Below are 18,916 nucleotides of genomic sequence, written 5' to 3' on the forward strand. Positions count from 1 at the left end.
TCTCATAAAGAGCAGAACCCACTGACTTGGAGGACCATATGAGCGTGCTCCAGCTAATGTACGCAGGGCAAAACCTTGTTATATCCTTGCCAGGCAAGATATATAACATCCCATCTTCTTATCACTCTTACCTCCATACTCATCTGTGCCGAGTTAGGTTGTGTGCTCAACCAAGAGAAAACTGTGTCATGCCATGGCAGGGGTTTTTGGCCTAAATTCAAAATGGGCCATGGCTTTAGATACCTGAATTAAGACACGGTAAAAGGAGTAAATTTTCAGAAGTCTTAAATGAATATCCGTAAAGAGCGAAAAAAGAAAAAAAAAACAACATTCTTTTTCAATTTGAACAGAAAAAAAAAAAATCACTAAAACCTACATTAAATCCCCAACATGAAAAGCCCTGCAATAAGCCACACAACACTAAAAGATGTCAGATAAATAGTACGCTATTACAGATCAACTGGCTGGCATAGAGAAATCAAACGATTTGTTCAAAACTGCTGTGGACATGAGGGCAGAGCCCAGACATTAGATATTTCAGACAGTTACCACATATTCCACCCGTGGAAGCTGGCAGCTAATCCCATATGCATTTTTTAGAAACCATTATGGAAATTGTCATGTTCTGTGACATGTTGATCAAGGTTCCCCACCAAGGAAAGGGCTTTACTTAACCTCAGACCTGCTTCTGAGTTGTGCACACATCCAAGCAAAAACATACAAGCACAAGTCAACAGACCCACAGTGTCATGGAGCCAAACGATACTCTTTCAACGCATCAGGCTGTGAGAGGGGGCCAGAAACCTTTGGCAGCCCTCAGACCTCCCAGCCTGAGAAGAGAGCCTCCCGGGTTGCTCTGTGGCTGTGCACATTTTGTCAACTGATTGCAGACCTTGGGAACACGACAAGAGTTTTATAAACCCTTCAATATATTGATTCCTTTTACCCGCCTTGGTGAGCATAATCAAAGGATGGGATGTGAGAAGATGCAAGACAAGGAGAGGGGGCATTTGTTTCTCATCACCTCAGTTCAACCCAAAGTGTTTGCTCTCAAGAACTTCAGGGCTATTAATTTATTCACACAGTTCTTCACTTTAGCATAAACATGTTGTAAACCCCTGTGCAGCTCCACTAGCTGCAGCAGTTCAGCTCCAGTGAGATGCCTGAATCATGTCCCGCATTTTTCCTTCAAGGCTAATTTTGTTCAAAAGCAGAAGATACAAACAACTGGAGGAAAACATAACCATGTACAAGGAACACTCAGGACTGAGGAAGGACCATCCTAGAGTCTCAGCCTTATGAGATCAAAGACAAATCACTACTGCCTTCAGATCTTGTCACATGCTTGCTCTTGATCATGCATCCTATGCCCATGGGACTCTATTCAAACAGGTCATGCAGATACACAAGCAATGACAAACAGGACAAGACCTACCTTCTACTTTTCAAGTCAGACATGTTTCTAGCCTTAGTGCCTTAGCCAAAGACATGCTAACTCCTCTGAAAGTAACCTATTAGGGTCAGTGTAGAAAAGCAGATTACTAATGATTTCTTGGCTGATCGACCAGGCTACTATCTATGATGAGACAACTGTGTAAGTTGAAAGAAGTCGTAATTCCCATTTATATGACATTTGTGAGATTGTGTCTGGAGCACTGTGTCCAGTTTGGCATTCCCAGTACAAACAGTGCATTGATATAATGGACCAAAATACATTTCAGCTATAATTCAGCTGTACTGGACTCCAGAACTAGTGATTTATACAAGATGAGCTTTGCAGCATTGACTCAGATCACAATACAGGTTTTTCCCCAGGAACATCATTCCATAAAGGCAAGACTAGTTATTTATTTGTACCAATTTCAGCTGGGATTTTAAGGTCAGAAGAAGCGCAATTTTTTTCCACAGGAACAATAAACCTGACTAGTTTGACTACAATGGATGCCTTTTACTGTGAGTTTATGCCTAATAAAAAAAAGGAGTAGACACTGGTACAGATGTGTAGAGACAAAGCCTAGACATTATAATGTGACAAATGAGACCCTGTATATCAGATTGCCTACTATTTCTATTTGGTTTTTCCATGGTTTTGAGCTGTCTTTCCTTCTGCTTCTTATTCCTCTTCTCACAAATAGGGAGCTACACCATGCTTCTTAATTATATCAGCAGCTATCTATCTATGAATTTCCTACAGTTTCTCTATAGACCAGAACAAAACTCCTCCCCAGTCATTTCACATTATTTTATGTCTGCTACCTGAAGATGAAAGGTTTCTTCCCTTTCTTGTCATATGGGAGCAATAACAGGTATTCATCAAGTGCAGGGTTTCCCAGAGAGACAGTATGTGAAAGCAGGACCTGAAAGTTCAACAGAACTATGTATTTCAAAATTTCATCCAGAATTGTAAAAGTCATGTATGTTGTACCTCACCAGTGGGGCTCCTGTATCCCAAAACCTTCATCTTGTCCATGCATGTAAGTAAGACAAGCCAGGGACTGTTGTTTGGCACTGGAACCAACTGCCCAGCAGCTCATATCCAGACAGCTAAGCCCTTTCACCTCTCTAGAGCAAGCTGCCGGCAGCCAAATTCTGTCTGGGGATGGCCTCTGGCCAGTGTGAGTCCCCAGATGGTGCCCAGGCATTGTCTGGAGAAGCATGAGTTGGTGTGGGCAGGTACATGCCAGTGCTCAGGGCTATGTCTTGTCCCTGTTTAACCTGTTAGGATAAACCTAGCCACAAACACCTACAACTCTTGTATTTATGGGCTTTTCCACTCTCTCTTGGTCATTGCAGAAAAGTGGCCTCTTGAGACAAAGCTCAACTGCAGTTCAAGAATCATTTTAGCAAGGGCTGGAAAATAGCAGGCCAGTATATAAATTGTTATTTATCAAAAGTGACTGTTTAAGGTGTCTTTTAAGGGCTCAGATGATTGTTAGTTTTCAGGAAGCAGATTGGTATTAACACAGGGAGGAATTGGAGGTAAACCCCGAAGTACCTGTCAAATTCTGGAGATACAATATTAGACAAGAGGTGACAGATCAAATACTTGACATCTATCACAGCCCAGCCTCTAAAGCTCCAAAAGACACAGTTTTATTTTAAGGCCATGTTTCCACACCCTTCTTCTACAGGATCCTTGCACAACTCGATGGAGACACATCCCTGAGGGGCCACCTTGTATGCAATGTCCCTGCCTGCCATTTATCATTGCACTGGAAGTGTTCATGAATTACTCCCCACATATACTAGTTTATTTAGAGATAATTCGAGTTGCCACACGTGTGAACAGGGCCTTTCACTGAAAACCTGGGAGCAGCCAGGCAGAGGGAGGGCTCATGGGGAGCCGTGATAAAAGTGTTTCAAGCAAATGACACCCTGAACAGTTCTACCTCTGCAGTGCCAGCAGGGAGCCCACAGCACAGGGAAAACACCAGCGCAAAGAGCTGGCACTTTTTGCTCAGCCAAAACCAGGAGTTCTGTATATTTATTTAAACTCAGCTGACTATTACAGTGTACACATGTAATACTGACCACGGGTGCAGCAATGACATGTTTCAGTGGTGTCTTTTTTCTACTGACCCTTTACAGCCAGACCAAAAATGGGTAATGTTAGTGAAAAGAAAAAACTAAAAAACATTGGAAAATGGGAGAAAAATTCCCATACTTTTCTTCTTACCATCTTGAAATAACTTGGGGTTTGTCTTAACTTGGGCTCTGGGTGGATGCCAGGTTTCCACCCTCCTAGAGGGAAGGCTTAAGGACATGCTTCATTATTAAAGATATAAGAAGGCTGCAGTACATAGCTACCTGCTCTGTGACTATTAATAATAGTGTTAAGCAATGTCATGTCAATTACCTTACAATTACAACAGTAATTACAATTACACCTTAAAATTTGAATCCATAGGTGTGGAAGAGGATACCCATGTGCAGCTGTGCATTGGCAAATTCCTGCCTAGGAGGGCAGTCTCATTCAAAAGCCCCACGTGAACCTCCCTGATCTTTCTGGAATTTCCCATTCAGCCCTTGCTGTTCTCCTCTTGCTCTTCGCAGAAGCCAGGCTGTGAGCCACCAACTGCTGACATATGAAGGATATGGTCACTTGATAAGCTGAATAAGAAAAACTCATCTTTTGGCAGTGGAGAGCACGTCTTCCCTAGTCTTAGTCAATGTGGTGGTTATTAAAATGCAAAAATAGCAGTTCCAATGCAACTACTATGGTATCATTGGATAACTTCTTTATTTCAAAGCTGGAAAGTCTGGGCTAACAATGTGTAGCTTGCTTTGCAACATGAAATAAACACCTGAGGGTGTGTGTCAATGGTGTAATTGTGCCAACTAACTGCATTGATTAAACAAATATTGATATATATAATTATTGATAACAACGTAAGTCTAAAACTAGGCCACTTACTTACTACACTGGCCTGTGCAAACTTTACACAGACCTTTCAGCTAATGAGAGACCTCTAAAAGAACTCTAGCTCCCTCTCAGGACATGACCACTCCATCTAATGAACCCCATCATAGTACTAGGCAGCAGCACTGAATATCACAATAGTCCCATGAAACGAAGATCACTCTTTTGTGGAGATACCTGGCTTCCAGGTACTAGCAGGGAGGAAAAAATCTTGACTGCTGAATGCATGCTAGGACAAAGACCTTGTTAAACAGAACTTGCAAGAATAATATTAATGATAGCTCATGCCACACAGAACTGCTCTTCACCTAGATCTGCAGACAGGATTATTCCACCATCAACAAGAGCATCTCCAGAATTAAGGTCATGACTAGATGCCACTGTGAACCATTGTCCTTTTCAGCTCAGAATTTGTCCTGTCTAATTAATTTGGACTGGCATCAACACACACAAGGACCTTCTGTTCTTTGCATGTTGTCATCCATAGTGCTTTAAGCAATATTTCTGGTGTCAACAACATTATTCCCCATGTAGGGGAAGTGAAACACAAAGAGTAAACAGTTTTGTGTGGAGAGACATCTTCTGTCTGAAGGCTGGTGAAGAGCCAATGCTATGGCCACCTATGAAAAGGGAAAAAAAGGAAGATCCAGGAAATCACAGACCAACCAGCCTTGTTTCAATCCCCAAGAAAACTATGGAACAGGTCCTTACACAAGCTTTTTCTAGGCACACAGATGACAAAAAGCCCATTGTGAAAAGCCAACATGGGTAGACCAGAGGGTCAATCATGCCTGACCAAGCAACGTGTTCAGCAGATGAGGGGAAAGTTTCGGATACAATATACCTTGATTTTAGCAAGGTCTTTAACACAGCCTTCCTCAAAATCCTTTTTGATGAGGCATTAGGATATGGACTGGACAGATGAAACACAAAATTGTTGAGAAGCTGACTAAAGTGTTGAGCTCAGGGGGTGGTGGTTAAAGGCTCAAAGTCATGCTGGCAGGTGGGCACAAATTAATTTCTTCTGGAGTCAATGCAAACGAGCTTTATGGATGATTGGTAAAGCAGGACTGAATGCACTGTCACCAAATGTGATGATGAGCCTAAGCTGGGAGAGGAGGTAGATGCGCTGGAAGGAAAAGCCTCCATATAGAGAGATCTTAACAGGCTGTTGAGATTTGGCCAGCAAGAATGAGATTTAACATGAGCTTCAGCAGAGATAAATGTCAAGTCCTGAACCAGGGATGGAATAATCCCAAGCAGTAGCACCAGCTGGGCACTAGCTGGGTGGGCAGTTGCTCTGTTGAAAAGGCAGAGGGTGTCCTGGCAGGTGGCAAACTGAAAATGAGCCAGCCTTGTATCCTGGCAGCAATGAAGGCCAACAGCATCCTGGGATGAATTAGTAAGACTATTTATGCTAGTAGATGAAAGGATATGATTTTCCTACTCTGCTCAGCACCTGTTAAGCCACACCTGGAACACACTGTCCAGCTTCTCTCTCCCCATTTCAAGAGAGACATTGAAAGCCTGGACATGGTCCAGCACAGAGGGGATCAACAAGATGACCTGGCTGGAGAAGCCACAGTGGAATGAGTGATGCTTGCTCATCCTTGAGCAGGAAAGGCTTAGGGCGGGGAACTCAGATCCTCAGATTGGAAGGCACTCAAGTGCCTTCCAATCCCTAAAAGGCACTTGAGAAGATGCATCTCTTCTTGAAGATGCACTATGACAGGAGAAGAAACAATGGGCACAAGTGGCTTCAACAGAAGTTCCACTTTAGTGTTAAAAAAAGAAATCTTTGCTGTGAGAGCAACTAAAGAGCAAGATCAGTTGTCTGAATAGAGTGGAATCTTCCTCACTAGAAATATTAAAGATGTGGCTTGACTGAGCTTTGAAAACCTAATCTAAGGCCCTACTTTCATCAGAAAGTTGGACCAGCTGGTTTCAGGAGGTCTCTTCCAACCTAGACTTGTCTGAGTTTCTGTGTTTCTTTTTCAATTCTTCTTAATATATACTTTGCTATTTATTTATGGTGGGGGACAAAATTGTCATGAGCTTTTCAGTTTGGAGTAGAAAGCAGTAAGGATGCAACAATATTTATTTTCCATGAGTGTCCAAGATACAAAGAGTTAAAGATCTCTTTACCTCAGACAGCAGCTCCAGCTCCCACATACCCAGACTTCTAATGGCCTGGGTTGCACCCTAACCTGGACACCTGGCAGACATCCTCCCTGCCAGGTTTCTGCCCAGTCTAACCCTGCCCAGAGGGGCAGTGAGTCTCATACTTCTTGCTGGCCATGCGTCCCCTGACTATGGACTTGTTTCATGTGCCTGCCCAAAGCAGAAGCCCTGCCCTTCCGCCTCCTAGACATGAGCTGGCATGCATGGCCTAGCCTCCAAGTGGGTGCAGCAACCTCCCATGAGAGCTGTAAAGACAAAACTGGCTGTAGCCAAAGGTCTCAGCCTACCAGAAACCTCTGTCATGGCTTGAGCTATGAGCCCAGGAGATGAACACAGCCTCACACACAGCCAGGGTCAACAAACTGTGGTAGCAATAACAAGACAAAGGATGGAGCTGTGGAATTTTTGGCAGGCACCTTCAAACTTGCCATCCCACTCACCGTTTCCCTGTGAGGATCCATACCAAGATGGACAGGACAAGAAGGGTGGGTTTATCACTCACACCAACGCTCTCCTGACCCTCCTCACATGGGCAGGACAAATGGAGAGCCAGCTTTGGAAGGAGGCAGCCAGCAAGAGCGGAAACAACAGGGATGGTAGCGAGCTGGAGCAGCACTGGCAGCATGCACCAGGGCCGAGTGCTGCGGCACACGTCTGGGGTGGCTTCCACCAGTGTGAAATCATTTCCATCGCAGAAACCACACCTGAAATAGTTTTTCCTCCAGAATTGCTTCAGATAGAAATACCTCCCCAAATTGCTTCAGATAAGCAGCGATTCCTACCCTGAGGAGCTGGAGACATACCTTAATTCCACACTCCTCCCTTTCCTGGCCCCAGCTCCTAGCTTGCCATGAATGAGAGCAATACAGGCACCTCTGTCACTATTTAGCACAATGAGATGTCTGAGACAATGGGAACCTGCTCAGAGTCCTTGAGGTACTTGGGGTGATGCCCAGCTGTGTTTTGCTTGGCCCCATTCACAGGCTTCCAGGAGACCCTACATCACTGCTCCCCATCCCAGCAACACGCCGGGGCAGCCAAGCAAGCCGGGGAGGAAAGCAGGAACATTAGCAGCAGGGCGGGCAGAAGCCAAGCAGCCACAGCGGAGCCACTTGGAAGTTAGAAAATAGACAGAGTGGGCACCTGGTTTTGTGAAAATGATCTGCAATTAAACTGTTGTTAACTGTTTGAGACCATACAGGAAGACGACGTGGGTTTGAAAACAGGCATGAAGCACAACCTCACAAAGACAGGAAACTGAGGTGTTCTTGCATTTATACCCATTTCCCACATAACAAGGTCCAGTTCACTGTCTGTCCATCCTCCCTCTGCTGAATACATCGGCTGAAAGGAACCAAGTCAGAGAAAGGAAAGATGATGAGATTTTGATCCATTGTGTGAAAACAGCTGAGTAAAGAGAGAGAAAGCTTAAAGCAAAGCTGTCAGCCCAGCATAGGGATGAGTTCAGGCACTATCAGAGATCAGAGGCCTTGGATGGGGACAAGCTGTGGTCTCAGGGCTGTGAGTGGAGAGAACACACAGATCCTGTCTGGAGATATGCAATGGTAGTGGGCAGGTGACTGACTTGAGTGGAGATGGGACATGGACCTCTCATGTTAAAGAGGAACTACTGCTCAGTGCTGGTCTCTGCAAGCTCTTGTGTATGCTCGGTAGAACATGGGAAAAGCAGGCACACTCAAAGGAACAGTGAAGGTTGGTGAAAGTAGAATTGCCCAGAGCTCTGCTCTTCTCCCTGCAAGCACAGAGGTGGCCATGAGCAGTAGGGTAGACCTTGGGCTGCCTGAAAAGGGGCAGCCCCAGCTCCCGCTTCCTCCCTTTCGTGAACAAAAGCAGCTATAACTGATGAATCACCTGCAGCAGAAGCATTTTGAGATAAATACCATCCTGACATAGACGACTCTGCACAAAAGGGGACATTGACTTAGAAGGACCAAGTGTGGATGACAGGCGTGACGGTGAGGATGACAAACATTGCAGACCTTGTCATAAAGAAAATGTATTAGGCAGCACATGTTTGAGGCCTCCCAGCTGGTTCAAGCATAACACCCAAAGTATGATGGAGATACAAAATAATGAAGACAAACTGTGGTGATGTGGGAATGACAAGAAGTGGTGGGGATTCTTTCTCTTATCCAGGCAAATCCTCCTGTGTCTTGTCTTCGGCAACTATTTCAAATATCTCACCAATGATAAAAGGGGCATATCCTAATTGAGGGTTAAAAATGGGAAATCCTCTGGCCGACAGAAGGAACATCCATCACAAGAAGGTATGCAGGAGATGGCACCTCCACAAGGAGAGAAACATTAACAGTTTCACAAGAGCCGCAAACTACTCAGAAAGTGCTATGTTTTAAAGCTTTCCTTGATCCTGAGGTGCTCAGTCCTTAACTTAACAGACACTGAGGTCCTTATCAGCAGTGGAAGTTTAGGTGACTTGGCAATCATCCTCAACATTTTCTTTACAATGAATAAACCCCACAAGCACAATGTGACTTACAAACTGCCTTGACTTCCAGGAACAAGGGGATGGTTCAAAGAATGCAACCCTGGAGTCCCCAGTGGAAAAAGACCATATCTCAAGACAGAGCCTTCCCATCCCCACCTGCATTTTTTCAGTCAATTTTCTACCCCCTGCACTTTCACTATGAGGCAGTCGGGATGTCTGTGCAGCAAGACTCATTCCAACTGGCAGCTCTGGATCAAAGAGCACTGGAAACATTAATCAGTGTGCCTAATCATTTCCAATCGCAAACTTTTCTCTGTGACCTGGCATATAAACACTGAGCCATTTCATTCACTGGTTGACAGACCAGAAACCAAACAATCCTTATCATACCTAATTCATCTTACTCCTCCGGGTTATAGATGGATCAGCCTGCAATCCTCCAGCAGCAGTGGCAAACTTTAGACGCTTTACTCAATCAAACTGATTAGCAACCTGTCTGTAGCACCTTTTATCTGTTGGTGCCAAAGAAGTTTACAAGCATGAAGTGCATCTAATTTTGTGATAGGAAAGCAAGACGTGGTTACTATATTCCAAAGCACCTTCGGTAATGAGGGAGGGCTCTTGTTTTAAGGGGGTGGGGAGGTTCAAGGCAGCAAGTTTTGCTGATGCACGAAAACCGCTTTGAAAATGAAATGAGCGAGCGGTAAAGTCATGGAGGGAGCCTAGGAATCCTGATTGCCAGCTATCTGTGCTGCCCGTGCTACCATATGGTCCGTACCAAAAGGAAAGGAATAATCAAACCAGACATCTGTGCCCAGAGCCTTATCTGCTTGGGCACCATCCTCTGGACAGCCGCACTCTGAGCACAAACAAAGGGTGATGAGATATCCTCTCCCCGTGGTGGGTCCACAGGGGGACAGGGTGCCTCCTGCACTGGTTCAAGTTAATATGTGTGTGATCACCACCTGTTTGGGAGCTTGCTCGCACAGTAACATTGATTTCTTACCCAATAGCCAAGAGCAGAACAAGAGCCACTGTGCAAGGAAAGCTGACAAAAAGCTGAGGTTGTTGCAGCTTTCCACAGTTTTCATGTGAGTGTCCCTGACTTGGGGGAAAAAAGAAAGAATTAAGCCGAAGGTCAGCATGTTCCAGGGCAGCTTGTTCCTGCTTTGAAGGAGAGAGAAGTGAAGGGTGGCAGAGAAACCTGCTGCTACACCTGCCAGGCTCTCATGGATAAGAGCTGGTGATGGAGCCCTGCGGGAGCAGTTTGCAAACCTGCAAGACCTGCCTTGAACGTTGCCCAAAACTGTCCCATTCTTTCCTCTGGTGCATAGAGCCAGAGGCAATCCAGCTCCCTTTCTGCTCTGTCCTGGGCACAGAGCAACATTTCTTTTCCTTGCCTTGGGGAAGAGGTGAAGAAGGGCTGGAAGAGATGCACAAGCGCATGAGACTTCCTTCCTACATCAATGTAACCCCATCTGCCATGGTGGAAAGTTAAATGAAGAGTTTCCTGGTGGAAAGGCTGCCAACCTAAAGCTTGGGAGAGCTGGATTTCAACACCTGCTCAGCCACAGGCTTGCTGCCTGGCCATGTACAAGTCACTCAAAAGCCACATGTATAATGGTACTGCCATATCTGGCTCCTGGAAGGAAGTCCACGACACCGAGCTGGTTGGCTGCAGAGGATTAAGCAGCTATGAATAGGTTTGGCATAAGGCAACACATCCAATGATGGCTTCCAACCAGGGTAAGAGGAGGTGCCAACAGGAGCAGATCTCCCCCAGATCTCGGCTGTTTGAATCAAACAGCTCTGCAGGAGCCTGCTGTTGGTGTGGGCAGCAAGCGGCTGGTTCACCCTCTGCTCATCCAGCACCTGCAGTGGCTTAGCACATTATCCTTGCTCCCATCTCCCTGCCCCAGGTTCCTGAAACCGTTCACAGACCCCAAACTGCGCTTTATCCCTTTGATTCCCAGTTCCAATCTGCTGCAGAGGCTAATAGACCCAATGGACAGGCAGGGCACAGGCAGGATAGCTGGAAGCAGTAATACTTTCAGCAGCTTCAAGGAGCAATGCCAGGACTGGTCCCTGGATACCTCTTCTCTCTCTGCAGATGACTGGGACAGGGATTTTGTACCTCTACTTGTCACCTGGTGGTCAGGCACCAGGAGTGACCTGAGACTTTAGATATGGAGTTATGCACTAACTCCAGGCAGCTCTAAAACAGCAAAACAGAGCCGTATCTCCCTCCAGCTATGAGTAGAGAAGGACGTTTCCTGACCTGGCTGAGACAGCATCACGTTTTGGTAGCATCTCAGTAGCCTGCGGTACAGGGTCCCAAATAGGCAGAAAACACCCACTCCGACAGTGTCATTGCCACAATAGTGTCAGGCTGAGCACTCCCAGCAGCACCACTCCGGTCACTGGGGAGCTCCCCCAGTACCCTGCATGCATCTTGGGTTTGCTGCCCAAGACGTTTCCCATAGCTGCTTGGCTGGCCTGTTTCCTACCACCAAAATGGGGATAAGGACAGAAGACAGAGACGACTCAATCTCACAGTGAGAAAAGCAGAGACAGGCAGAGGCTGGAATATTCCCCACATCAACCGTTAAAAAATCCCTCGTTTTCCATAGATAACAAACCCATGTTGCACCTTTTATAGGCACTGGGTGAGAATCCCTGTGAGGAAGGTCTCAGGAACTATAACACCAAGATAACTGTTCCCTGCACGTGACAAGTGCTCAAAAAAGCAAAGGACTCATGGAAGAAAAGTGCTGCTGTTTCTGCTGTAAGACCAAAACTGGGAATGCCAAAGTCATCAGGAAGTGACTGTTTTGATAATGATGAGGAAAGGCCACTAAGTCCTCCTGAACCAAACATGAATCAAGCAAGAACCATGCACACCTGTGTGTGCTGGGAATAGGATTTAACAGAGAGAAGGGTCAGCTTCTTGGATAGCACAAGTCAACCCAAATCCAGCCTTAGGTAAATAAAACGCTCTCCTGGTACTTCTTCAGTAAGGCAGTAACTGTGGGGCTGACTTTTCCAAACTCAGCAGAAGCTGCTGGCATGCTTTCCCTGCAAGCAGGCAAGGCAGACCTGCTGTGGAGAAGAGCAGCTTAGCAAGATCTTGATGAATCACAGCCAAAGGTCTATCTTCCCACAGGCCAAGCAAGCTGTTCAAGAGTTCACTCTGTCCTGGGAGTATTGTAACTGTGCCCCCATGCTGCTAACTGGAGCTGCTGTACCCGTCCTCTCAGCAAGGCTTTTTGAGTTCAGCCTTGGAACTAACGGCAGGCTCCAGAGCTCAGGGACCAGAGCAAGCACCCGTCTGTCCATCTGAGCTTATCTCACTTGATAGGCCCTACATAAAACAAGGCGTTTGATGCAGCCATGGTGACTGTGAGATGCACATTGCTGCCATCCCAAAGGGAACCAAGAAAAATGGAGAGGAGAGCGCTGGTGGCTTCTACTTCCTCATCCCCTTCCACTCGTTGGGAATCCAAGTGGCAGAACAATGGTAAGATCCACTAAACCACCCGATTCTAGGCATACCATCAGAGCAGGATTGCTGCTAGTCTCTCCTGTCCTGACCTGTTGCATTTTTTAAGTTCACATCATCACACCTCCCATTCCGTGTTTATTTGCTGATGTGATTTGAAAGTGGGTCAAAATTAACTGCTTGCCATTTTGCTGAAATTAAAAAGAAAAAAATGGAGATAACCAAACCCCAACTCTCCTTTTGTTATCAACTTATCAGAAGCCATTTAACATACAAATGTTTGTAAACATTTTGATAAAGAAAAAAGCAAACACAACCCCCCCCCGACACTGCACAAGAAAGGGGTAGAAATCCCAGCTTTTTCAGTCCCATGAAATACATTTGATTCATTCAAAATGGAGAATGAAATTCAGGCATGAAAAAATTTATTCCATAACACCACCATTTTCACATTTTCTGTGAGAACTCACACTTTTCAGATGGCTCAAAAATTACAGAATCACAGAACGATTTGGGTTGGAAGGGACCTTAAAGACCATCTAGTTCTAACTTGCTGCCGCAGGCAGGGACACCTTCCACTACAGCAGGTTGCTCCAAGCCCCATCCAACCTGGCCTCGAACACTGCCAGGGATGGGGCAGACACAGCTTCTCTGGGCACCCTGTGCCAGTACCTCAGCACCCTCATAGTGAAGATTTTCTTCTTAATATCTAATCTAAATCTACCCTCTCTCAGTTTGGGTATTAAGTATCTACCAAGTGAAAGCTTGGAGCTCATTTGGCAGTCCAGCAGCCCTTCTGAGGAACATGAGGGAATCATTTTTCCAGCAACTTCGTCCTGGAACAGGATATGGGCTATGGTTTGCTGTGAATAGTCCATTGCTATCATCTTCTCAAAGCCGAGATTTTGGATTTGGTTTTTACCAATTGTTGCTTTGTCCACTTAGATGCCCTCCAATCTGAAGCAGTGGCAAAGTGGTAACATTTCCTTTAGGGAGCTTAGGGATGTCAGCCTGGGCTCATTACGAGCCTCTGCTCCAGGCTCCAGCCTCTATTAAACAGTCATGCTGCTACTTGCAAAAGCCCTCCTTCCATTCCCACTAAGTGGGTTACAGCCTGGGATGGGAGCAGCCCTTGATACCAGTTATGGTGCTGGAGCTCAGCCCCGAGGGCATGCTCACAGCCACCTCCCAAACACGGCAAGGCTGGAAAGACTGGGATGTGGCAGGCAGGCATTCATGGAAGGAACTGGGAAACCATATGATCAGGTTGAAAACAAATCACTCCAACACCTCCCTCCTTTCTGAGAGGAAAGAAATGCTGCAGAAGGTGGGTGTGCATTTAACAACAAAATAACCCAACTTGTTCTTAATAAAGTCTTACTACTCACTACCCTCCCCTGTGCTTCCTTGTCTTTTTTTAGATCACTGTCCTTACGTTCCTGCAAAGGCAGTTGGAGGAGCACCTGGTGCTGCACCGCTGGGGCCCAGCAAGTGGGTCAGGCTTAGTACAGGACCTCCAGGGACCACTCAGTATCTGAGAGAAGATTAAAGTTTCCATATTATTTTTGTCTCGGATGGTGTCAGATGGCTCTTCATTAGGTGCTTTGTTCTAGCAGCTTCTTCTCACTCATACAGGCAGTGAGAGGGGGGTTCATCTTGTGCTGCTTCACACATCCAAAGTGCCAGAGTCCACATCTCAGCCACCTGTCTGGCCTCCCACCATACTCACTGGAGGACAACAGCCACTACCAGGGAGAAACCCATCGATCTGAGATGCCTGCCTTAAGGCTCCAAAGCATTTTGACCTGATGGCTTAAACTATGCCCAGTGTTGCAGGAGAACTACCATACCCCAAGGATTGAGGGAGGAAGGTGCTGGGGAGCATCAGATCTCTGAGCATAAAGGCATAAAGACCCAAATGATCCATCCTGCTGTTAGTACAATGCAGATCGGTCCCTTTCACCCAAGACCTCTACATAATAAGCCCAGTATTTTAGACTAAAGCTGCAACCCTAGAGAGACATTGTGATTTCCTCTAAAACCTGGGAAAAGGCATAAAACTTCCAAAAGTTCCTTCTGCAGCCCAAAACTGCTGACTGAAACTTTCTTCCACTAGATGTGGCACTCAAGTCATCCCCTTGCTGCCCTTCATCTCAATTAGCCAAGAAAACTGAGCTCCTTAAGCCTGGAGTTCTGCGTTGGCAATCCCAAGCCATTTGTGGCTCTCTGAATTCTTCCTGGCATTTTCCTACCCTTTTTCAAGTGCAGACACCAGCCAGTGTCCCCTCTTTAAAGGGAGATACACACACACCCTGCTCCTACTCGCTCTCCAGAGCTGCAGAGATCCTTTCTGTCCCACTGCTCCATTGAGCACTCACTTTCACATGATTACACACGATGACCCCTTAAATTCCCTCCCTGACACGGTGTTACCCACACAGTCTCATTTAGGCTTTAGGCAGAACCTAAACTTTGTTCCAAACCACACTGCAATACATTCAACTGCCATAAATGAGGGAGTTTTTTGCATTGGAGCTATTTAATCAGATACCAGCCTACAAGGACTGATTATATCCTTACTGCCAAACAGCGTGAGGAAATATTCCCAACACTGGAACCCAAATGATTCCAACACTGCTCCTTTGTACCTTCTTGGTTCATGACAACTAGCACCTTCCTGAACAAAAACTAGGAGCAAATGTGGACCATTTCCAATAACCATCTGGCTACACTCCCCAGCACGGAAAGCTGGAGAGTTTATGCCCTACGGATATATTCTGTGCCATGCCATTTGGCAAACTGACAGAAAGCAGCCTTGGGTGCATCAAACCATCTCATCGTTCTAGACCAGTCTAAAACCCTGACTGAAGTCCCTGTTGAGGTCTTGGTAGAAGTCTTGCTGTAGGACAGGAAGGGAAGTGGGCCCAAGTCACTGCAAAGACAGGTCAAGCCTGGGGCATACAACAGGGATGTCCACTGAACCACCAAAACCTCTGAGTGCAGGGTGGCACCTTGTCACAAGCCTCATTTGGCAGGGAGGAGAGGGCTGCAGTCAGCAAGCACTATGCTCATGCCTGTGTTTTCATCCGAGCTGCATACTGGGAAGAAAGCAATATTATTTCACATTATCTCAATTTTCATTATGTTCCTGACACTTGATTTCCCTCTTCTTTTCTCCAGTTATTGCATTGCTCCGGGCTTTCCCAAATTTCCCTGTTTTCACAAAGTGCTGTGTAGGACTGGAGTCCAGAGACTCTTCCACAGCCAGGCAACTAAGGTGTGCGTCCCTGTGTTGCCAGCTCCTGCAGCCCTGGGTTTGATGGCTTGCAGGAGTAACTGGACACTAACAAAAGCACATAAGCTGCTCTTCCTCCCATTTTTTGCCTTGTTGCAGGATCCCATGGTGCTCAATTCCCATGGGGAACAGAGAAGAGACAGTTGTTGGCTATGCTGTGGTGATGAGCCAGTCCTCAGATGTTTGTTAAATCAGGGCTGGCATTAAGCATCATTCATTCCTGTGGTTATTACAGGCCATAATAATCAACATAGAGTTGCTTTTTCCACCCATACTGAAATTTAAGTAACAAGCCCAATTTAATTCTCCTTCTAGGACAATTTCAAAGCGACACAGTATGATGAAAGCATGAGAGAACAGATGGGTTTTGTTGTCTGCATGCTACCAAGGCTTTTCATGGAAACTCATAAAAACCCCAAGCCTGACTATGTGATTCATAAATTCTAAAAGCCAAGAGAAACCAGCTAAATGATTTTGTCTGACCTCCTGCCTAATGAAGACCACAGAATTTCATCCAGTGATTTCTGCCTGAAGCCCAGTAATTTGTGGTTCAAACAGAGCATCTCAACCAGCCTACTGTCCAGCTTTGATGTGAGGACATCGAATGAGGTGCTAACCACTTCCCATGCAGTCAAAAACTGCCTCTTCTACAGGTTGTCATCATCTCTTCACCACTGCATGACTTGCCATAGCCTTCACAAGGACATGACCATTTTCGTGTGCTTTTGCCCTTTCTGTCAAAACTCTCAAGCCATCAAAAAAGGGGGAAAATGAAGATTCTAAAGCACAAAATACCAAGCAAGGACACACCAAGAGAAGGGCAATAGAGCATCTCAACATAACCTTTTACTGTGGTCAAATGGATGAAATATATGTTAAAATGCAGCTCAAGGTCCACTCATTTTCCTACTCTACATGACACAGTCGGAAAATCATCTTAGTTCAAACCAAAGGTTTTCCAAACTTACACCTATTTGTGTGACTTGTAGAGAAAACACATTTATTTGGTTACAAAAGTAGTTCTTCCTGCCACTTCTAAAGCTTGCTACAGCTTCACGGCAATAAATATTTCCACAGCTGAGACCTTCAGTGGCCAGAGCAAAATCCACTTCAAAACCATCCCTTGCAAGACAGGCCCAGTAAAAAGACAGCTCGCTGCTGACTACACCTTCCAGCTTTTTGTTTCCAAATTTCTGTGGTTGGAAGCACTGATGGGGTAAAGAAAACTTTTCTTTTTTTCCTTTGTTTTTATTCAGGAAACAAACCCAAAATGGCAAACAGCCCAGGAGGCTACAAGACCAGACTCCTCTTAGGTGAAAAATATTTACATTGAGCACTGTATTAACACCAGCTCCTCCTTCCTTGTATCCTGCAAATGCAGCATTCGATGCCAACCCAGGTGATTAAGGTTCCTCCATCCACAGACCTACAACAGCCCAGGTGACAGCCTTGAGACTTCTCTATAACATCACCTGTGTTCAAGGGTGGGAAGGCGCTTTAGGCACCATGTGTTAAATGCACTCCTGTTCCTGTGCATCACTAAATAACCATATTCACTGTTAATAAAACCAAGCCAGAAGTTTCATTCAAACAGTGTCTTTCTCATTGCTGCTTTCAAGGAGATGCTTTCTCACCCTCTGCATCTCACCCTCTGCCTGCACGTGTGCTATGGTCAAAGGCAGGCTGCAAAGGAAGTTCTCAGGGCAGCTGTCTATGGCTCCATGGTTCAGCCTCTGCTGGGATGAGGGATTAGAGGCGCAGGTAAAGGTGCAGCTCCAGCTCACAGAGGTGCTGAGTTGGCTGCAGTCAGCATGGTGCTGCTGATGAAGGTGCTGAGTGTTTGCCACAGGGGGGTTTGAGGTCTACACTTAATTACACACTGCTATAGCCATACTCCTTGTGGTACCCATGCTAGAAAAGCGATGGCAGTAAGCCTCTGGCTGTGGCTTTCTCAGCCACCTATGAGCTCTTGCTATGTACACAGCACACAGGACTATGGCAAAAGGAGAAGCACACGTCTAGAAGAACAGGACATGTAGGCTTATGAATCAGACACTCAAATAACAGGCCAGGTCTACACAAACCATCTAGAGCTTTACCGCATGTGAAACTTCAGGCTATTTCAAGGCTCAGTTAAGGTTTAAGGCATCATCATTTTGTGCATGCTACCTTTGTGTTGAAGTGTACAGGTGCAATCCAAACTGATGCAGCCTGCTTGAAACCAGAAGTACATCTGAAGCAGGAGTAGCTGCATCTCATTTCTGTACCCTATATCTGCAGAAATGAGTGCTGCTGTCATGATGCCAAGATGCTGTATGCCCACATAACTGTACTGATACCAAACAGATTCATGCTTAACAGTGGTTCAGCTGAAAAGGTACTGCTGAAAAAAACTCTAAAGCACTGTTTTCTCAGGTTCTGGTAACCAATAGTTAAAGCTCTGCTTTCAAGTCATCCATCCTGAAGCAGTCATAGCAGGCAAAAGCAGCGATCCAAACAGCACAGCAGTGTAGATGATGGGGTGAACCCCCACCACCAGTTCAGGCGTAAGTCTCACAGTTTCCATTACTGCTACTGTAATGATTTTGCAACTCTCGTTTAGCACCATTTCAGCTGCTAGTTTGTGTCAACAATTTTGAAATTAAAAGTTAAAAAAAAAAAAACAACCCAAAACCCCAGAAACTGCCCATCCTTGACAGGAACAGTCCTGGCATGCCTGGAATGTGTAAAACCACAAAAGAGCCATTTCTGTTCATATTACTCCTTATGAAATCCCCTTTTAAAGACAGCACTGGAGGTTTCAGCCACTCTGCAGAGCCCCATCAGGATTGCCTTTCTCTTTGGAATGGGACTTATCAGTGGAAGCCCAGGCGGGTTTGGGTATCTGACTGTTGTGTCCTTTGCTTTGAACCCCAGGACCGTTACACACACAGCAGCCAAACTGGTCAAGCCATTTTCCTCTCCTCCTTTGTCCCCAGGTTCAGGGTAGATAAAAGCCGCATCAGGCTTGCTGCCCTACCAATGCCAATTTGACAGTTTTACATTGAAGAAAAA

Source organism: Pezoporus wallicus, unplaced genomic scaffold (assembly GCF_028554395.1).
Source record: "Pezoporus wallicus isolate ANWC-B61680 ecotype Strahan unplaced genomic scaffold, APGP_CSIRO_Pwel_v1 contig_7545, whole genome shotgun sequence".
NCBI lineage: Eukaryota > Metazoa > Chordata > Aves > Psittaciformes > Psittacidae > Pezoporus > Pezoporus wallicus.